We start from the raw sequence: 7,277 nt of genomic DNA, 5'->3' as shown, positions 1-7,277 counted from the left end.
GAAATCAAGAGGCTTTCCTGTGTTGGGATAAAAGTGTGCCCTTGCCCCCTTGCCCTGCTCTGGCTAGCAAAAACAGGAATATTTTATGCAAAGTACTAAAACTAATTATGCATTGGTGCTCAATTTGCATAATTTAATCGAGTTGCAGAATCCTGCTCTTCTTGGTGCAGAACTTCTGTTTTTAGCACAGGGACACAGTCATGCTTTTAGTGTGCGTGTGGGGGTTTTTGTTTTTAAAAAGGAAATATTTCCTTTCAACCAGATTAACTTGAGCATTCAATCATGGATTTTTCAAATCAAGAATACAGTCGTACCTCTGCTTACATTTCCCTCCGGTTACGTAAACTTCAGGATACGTAAGCAGCAAACCCGGAAGTATATTTCTGGGTTTTTGCCCCACGTGCATGTGCAGAAGTGCTCTACTGCTGCGCGCATGTGCGCAGAAGCAGTCTCTCCAGTTTTGAAAACCTCGGGATCCGGCCAGACCTCCCGAACGGATCCCACCTGCAACCAGAGGTACCACTGTATTCATAAACTGAAAAAATGACCTGTGTCCTCTATCTAATCATGTTCTCACGTGGGGCTGCTTCCTTCTGCTACTGAAACCTGTTGCAGACCCTCCAGGTTTTCTGGAGATGGTTGATGATGTGCAAAAAAAAAAAAGTCCCAGCAGGGAAGTTGCTTTCAATGTCTGCAGAGGGTTTGGAAGTAATGCCTCAAAGAAGCTGAGTGTGTTGGCTCACTAGAGCCTCTGCTTCTCTTACCCCTAGAAGAGATCATGAACTGAAGCTTCCTTTCAGCCTTGAGCTGTGTCTTTCTCAACCTTGCAGTGACCCTCGGACCTGCTTTTTCTCTGACAGGCTTGTCCTACACTTGGGATAAAGAGCACCAGAGTTATCAAATGTTCCAGGAAGGTGTTAGACCAGTGATAATAGACCTGTTGCCTTTTGTGGGGTGGGGGGGGGGGTTTACCTCCTCCTTTCCTCGGTTGCTTTTTCAGCTAAGACACAAGTCAAGCTAGATCTGCAAACCTGACATTTCTGCAAACCCTTTTGAGTGGAATGGATCTTTCATTTGCTTATTTGTCTGAGGGCAGCACAGAAGGATGGCCTATTCCCAGGATTTTCAGGCAAAGGGGAGGCGATGATTATATTGATTTTCCCAGACAGTTGCTCAGGGACCAGAAGTGTATACTGCCACAGAGGCTGAACTCTTCATCCTCCCTCTGCCCCCACCTCCAAGACACCCTTCGGGCACCATCTCTAGAGTTAACAAGAGGACAGGTTGTTCAATATTGGCATTAGTATTTTTTTTTTAAAAAAAAAAGAGCAAAAAGTGATATTAGTGACAAATTAAGCATGTTTTGACAAATGTGTTTGAGAGGCATTAAGTGGTTCTTACAACTTGGAAAAAAGCACTAAGTTGATCCTGAGAGAACTCTCCCACACTTTGGGTTAGAAACTCCCCACCCCTTTGGGAAATCGCTTGGGGGATTGGCTCTATCAGGCCGTGTGTTGAGTATGTCTGCTGTAATACCTGCGCCCCCCTCCCCAAAAGTTTCCCACCTGCCCACCCCATCCCAGCAGACCCCTGTCTTACGACCAGGGGCCCCACCTTCCTAGAAAACCCTCACTTGGGCCAGTTAGGTGGGCACCTTTGTAACTTTGCACAGTTAAAAGTGTGGCACCTGCTCAACTTGATGTGAGAAATTATTTGCTTGGTCACTCTTAACAGTCCTCCTCTCTCCTGCTGATGTCAGGCTCTCTGTGAAAGAGTTCTTTTTATGTACTTAAAAAAAAGAAAGTGCGCTTTAGTAAATTTGTACAGTTTTGTCTTTTAGCCTTTTTCCAAAAAAGTGTTTAATCTTTTCCTAGCGATAACGTGCAGACATTAAAAAAAAATGTACAGTGGTTTTATTTTGTCTTCATTCTCAGGAGCAAAAGTGGCCTTTCACCTTAGTCTATGGGGTGGGTTTTTGGAGAACCTCGGGTTTTCTTTTGTCATTGGGTGTGTCTCTCTATTTTGAGCAGAGCTGAGTGCAGGTGTCTGGATGCAGGTGCTTCCTTTCAGCTTGGTTTTTCAAAATGAAGTTTCTAATCAAGGTTTGACTCTTAGGTAGGAGCAGTGGTGCCTGTGGGAACCAAGTGGTTTTCCAGCAGAGCTTGGATGACCATCTGTCATGGATGCTTTAGTTGAGATTCTACATTGCAAGGGGGTTGTACTAGATTACCATTGGGGTACCCATCCAGCTTTACGGTTCTTTGATTTATGCATTTATCCATTAAGCAGTAGGTAAAGTGCAGGTACAAACATCTTGGTTACGTGATATGGTAAAATGTTTCTCAATTGTAGGTCAAGAAACACAAAAATGGCTAGCGAGCCATTTACGAGGTCTGAGCCTGGAGCCCCAGACGAGACCTTCAGGTACTTACAGTGTTCAGGCTAATAGAAAGAACAACTGGAGAAAACCTAACTTTCTTCTAGGTGAGGGGTGTGACCACAACCTAGCTGAGTCTAGGGATATAGATTTATGGTCTTAACCTCTTGGTGCAATAACTAGCATGGCACATGCTATGGTTATAGTTGGCTGCAATCGCCCACAAAAATACTTATGCTTAAGCTAGAGTAGAAGAGGCAGCAGTTCTTGTTCATCAGCTCTGACCCCCAGGAGAGCTGAATAATTTGTTTGCATGTTTCGTGTTCTGAGAAAGAACTGTCTGGCTACACGCAAACCTGTAAAAAGGTGAAGGAGTGGGTGTGCTCTAAGGCCTGAGCTGGGAATTGAGCAAGTTCCCTGGTTTGAATCCTGCCTCACCAGGTGTTAAGCCCCTTCTGCATCGGATATCCACATCAGGTTTCCCTGCCTGTGCTATGGAGGCTAATAAATACTGATCTTCCTTGCAGGGTTGTAAGCCTTGCAAAAAAGGAGAATGGGTAGGAGGAAATTTTGGCTACTATTCTTAAGAAAGAAAAGCAAGTTAATGTCTCCCTTGCAGAACTATTCAGCCCCTCACATTCATTTCTCCTTAAAAGAAGCATGGAGCCTGTTGAGACACTTTTAAGTCCCAACCTATCCCTTTAAAAACTTTCTTATTGGTGAACTGGCTTTGTCAGTCAAAGAGAGCTGAAGAATCACTTGAAGGACATGGATTGTTATGGTACTGGGCCTTGATTATGGTACTGGGCCTTGATTTTGATAGGTTGGGCTTACTTAATTGATGCGCCAACAATCCATGCTTCACAGAGGATGATGAGAACATTTGTGGAGCATAGCGGTAAAGGGTTGGGGAGTTTGAATCAGCCAACACATCCAGTTCTTATTCAAGTGCCCTGCTCCATTTCAGGGATTTAGAAATAAGATTAAATTAGCCCACAAATGTACCTAACGCTTACCTGGGAGTAAGTCCCATAGAATTCTTTAGGGCTTCATTCTGAGTGTGCATGCAACACATCATGGTATGCATTCTTTCATTTAACCTCCATCAATGTGTTTTCTACATCTATGCCCTAAGGCAGAGGTTTTCAACCTTTTTGAGTCCACAGCTCCCTTTACCGACCACATTATTTCTGTGGGTCCCTATGGGATACAGGGGAAACCCCACTTAACACTGGGACTTGGATTTGAAGGTTGCTATGTTCTAACCCCAACAGACCTCACTGGAAATCAATGGCAATGTCTGCCGTAACCATCAGTTTCAATGGGCTTACACTGAGTAAAATTAACACTGGCAACAACCCTATAGAAAATATAATATAATTAATATAATAAAGCCAATGTAATTCTGGTCTGCATCAATAGGAGTATAGCATCTAGATCAAGGGAAGTAATAGTGCCACTGTATTCTGCTCTGGTCAGACCTCACCTGGAGTACTGTGTCCAGTTCTGGGCACCACAGTTCAAGAAGGACACTGACAAACTGTTACAGATAGGTAGCCGTGTTGGTCTGCCATAGTCAAAACAAAAAAATTCCTTCCAGTAGCACCTTAAAGACCAACTAAGTTAGTTCTTGGTATGAGCTTTCGTGTGCATGCACACTTATCTGAAGAAGTGTGCATGCACACAAAAGCTCATACCAAGAACTAACTTAGTTGGTCTTTAAGGTGCTACTGGAAGGAATTTTTTTGTACTGACAAACTGGAACGTGTCCAGAGGAGGGCAACCAAAATGGTCAAAGGCCTGGAAACAATGCCTTATGAGGAACGGCTAAGGGAGCTGGGCATGTTTAGCCTGGAGAAGAGGAGATTAAGGGGTGATATGATAGCCATGTTCAAATATATAAAAGGATGTCACACAGAGGAGGGAGAAAGGTTGTTTTCTGCTGCTCCAGAGAAGCGGACACGGAGCAATGGATCCAAACTACAAGAAAGAAAATTCCACCTAAACCTTAGGAAGAACTTCCTGACAGTAAGAGCTGTTGGACAGTGGAATTTGCTGCCAAGGAGTGTGGTGGAGTCTCCTTCTTTGGAGGTCTTTAAGCAGAGGCTTGACAACCATATGTCAAGAGTGCTCTGATGGTGTTTCCTGCTTGGCAGGGGGTTGGACTCGATGGCCCTTGTGGTCTCTTCCAACTCTAGGATTCTATGATAATATAATATAATATAATATAAATCTGGCTCAGGGAAGACCCATTGGAGGCCAGTGACCTCCGAGTCAACCACACCAATCAGTTTTAGTAGGTCTCTTGGGTATTATTATTCTTACTATTGCAGTTTATTGCCCATCCATTACCCACCTATTTTAATGGGTTTCCTCTTGAGCAGGACTCAACATTGCCTGCAACCCAATAATGATGAAGATGGGTTTCCCCAGCAAAGGCCTACTCAAGAGTAGAATCCACTGGGGTCAATGGGTCCAGGTTGCTCCACTATCTTTCAACAGAGACAGCTTTGGCAGGAAGAAGTCACCCCAGGGTGCCACAGCACACTGGTTGAAAACCTAGGCCCTAAGAAGTAGGTCACCACACAAAAAAACCAACCACAGCAAAAGCAAAAAGAGAGAGAGAGAGATACGGACACCCTAATAAGTGTCTGTGAGAGGGGAGGTCATTTTACCCTTTCCTAACTTCCTATTGAACCTGCCCTGAAGAGTAGAATCTTGCTGCATAATCTGGAAAATGAGAATGTATTTATTGGCAGTGCATAGGTTCTATCCCCAATTACAACTGTGACCCTGAAAATTTACGGAGGAAATACAAAACTCCTTACAAAGTGGGTAATAACAATTATAACTTTTATTTTTAAAAACTCCGTTGCTTTCAAATGGGAACCTGAGAGGGCCAGTGCAATAAATTGTGCTTTTATGTGCTTGCACAGAGTCTGCAACATACCTGTTGGGCAAAGCAATATATTAATACACCAACTTCCAATGGCACCTATCTGCCTTTTATTATTAACTATCAATGCAAAAACGAAGAGGATTTTCCCATAGAGACCGACTGCCACTCTGATTCCATGGGTGGGATAATATATCCACCATCTGATGCTTTCGCTTTCTTACCCGAAGACGCGATTGTCTCTCAACTAACTCTATGGCAGGTTAAAGGGGCGGGGAGAAGGGGGAATGACGAGGAGGGAGGCGTGTCTTAAACCGGGTGCGATGAGGTTGAAGGATCCTTTGAGCCCCGCCCTCTGTTTGTTCTTATTGGCCTGTTCCTCCCCTTCCCCCTCCACTGACCTCACCCTTTAGAACTTCCCATTGGCCGCATCCCGCTGCCTATCAAGCAAAACCGGCGGATTAGAATATCACGTGAGGGGGCGCGCCTCGAACCGGCGCGCAGATACGCGAGGCGAAAAGAGGAGGGGCGGGGAGTCACAAAAGGGGCGTGGCCTCTACAGAAAGTGGGTGCGGCTAAGAGGCACGCCGACGTGCGAGGCGAAAAGAGACGCGCGGAATTGCCGGAGAGGGGCGGGGCTTGATCGGAGAGGGGCGGAGCCTGAAAGGGGAAAGCGGTGACGGCGGAGACGAAAAACGGAAGGGGGCGTGGCGCCGCCAAGCCGGCGGATAGGCCGCGGTCGGCAAGTGGGCGGGGAGAGCAGCCGGCGTCGCCGAAAGCGAGAGAGGCAAGAGGGGGCGTGGCCCGAGGCGGGAAGCCGATCGCCCGCCTTTTTCTCCCCTTTGCCCTTCCCCGCGCACGCGCACTGGCCTCCCGGGGCCTTTCCTCCCGCCTCCTGTCAGCGGCCACCTGAGGGAGCCTCCTCCCCTCCCCCACCGCGCTTCCCTCCCCTCAGCCGGGCCAAGCCGGGCCTTGCCTCGCTGAGGGAGGAGGAGGACGGGCGAGGAGGAGGAGGAGGAGGCCCTCGGGAGGAAAAGCTGAGGTAAAGTCCGCGGGGCCTTCGTTCGGGGGCTTCGAGGGGAGGGCGAAGAAAGAAGTTCCTGCCTGAGGGGGGATTTTTTTTGGGGGGGGAATCCCCACCCCCACCGCGTGTCACTGAGGAGGGAGGGAGAGCAAACGGAAAGGGGCGGATTTCTAATATTTTCATTATTTTCATATTATCACTTAAATTTCCATATCCCGCCCTTGCTCCCAAAGGAGCCCCCACATTTCCCGCCCCCTTTTCTGTCACGCGAGGGCGCAGTGTGGGGGAGGGGAGGGCAGAGGTGTGTGGCGTCTGCGCTTTTTCTGGGGGTACTCAGGGCGGGGTGCGGTACTGGCGCCTTTTTCCCCCCCCCCAAGAAGAAAAGCACTATGTATATATAATATTATACCTGTATATATGTATGTCTGACAGGCCAGTGTGAGTATTCATAGAATTTTTTTCGAGTTGGAAGGGACCCTGAGGATCATCTAGCCCAACCCCCGCAAGGCAGCTGTCCCTACGTGGCCTTATCAGCACCTCGCTCTAACCGGGAGCCATGTCAACGTCTGTGTGTTTTCGAGCTGGTTTTTTTGGTCAAGGGGCAGAAAGCAGGGAGTGTTCGAGAGGTTGAGCAGAGGGAGTTTTTTGGGGGGGATTGGAGGGGCCGAGAAGCAGGAGTTTGGGGGGAGGGTGTTGAGAGGATGAGCAGAGGGAGGTTTGTGCTAAGGTGTCAAAGGATTTGGTACTAGGAAGCAGGAGGGGTGTTTGCGATGGAAAGGAGTTTGGTTGGGTGGTTTAGCTTCAGGGGGAGCGATAATAATAATAATAATCTTTACCATCAATGGCTAACATTCATTCATTTGTTCCCCACGCATCTGACTGGGTTGGTTGCCCCCGCCACTCTGGGTAGCTTCTAACACATAAAAAACATAATAAAATATCAAACATTTCAAAACTTCCTTATACAGGGCTGCCTTCAG

The 7,277-nt window shown here is 47.2% G+C and overlaps 1 protein-coding gene across 4 annotated transcripts in view; it reads left to right on the top strand.

The window, feature by feature from the left end:
- Positions 1–6,196: 6,196 nt before the first annotated feature.
- The window catches only part of GATAD2A (GATA zinc finger domain containing 2A), a 77,931-nt gene continuing 76,850 nt past the window's right edge, over positions 6,197–7,277 (top strand). For all 4 annotated transcript variants that reach the window (XM_081895599.1, XM_081895598.1, XM_081895594.1 and 1 more), the window contains exon 1: positions 6,197–6,315. The gene's annotated coding sequence lies outside the window, so the exon portion shown is untranslated. The remainder of the gene's footprint in view (positions 6,316–7,277) is intronic.

This window comes from Podarcis melisellensis, assembly GCF_964234715.1.
Source record: "Podarcis melisellensis genome assembly, chromosome: 18".
Classification (NCBI taxonomy): Eukaryota; Metazoa; Chordata; class Lepidosauria; order Squamata; family Lacertidae; genus Podarcis; species Podarcis melisellensis.
This window is presented reverse-complemented; position numbering and strand designations above follow the sequence as displayed.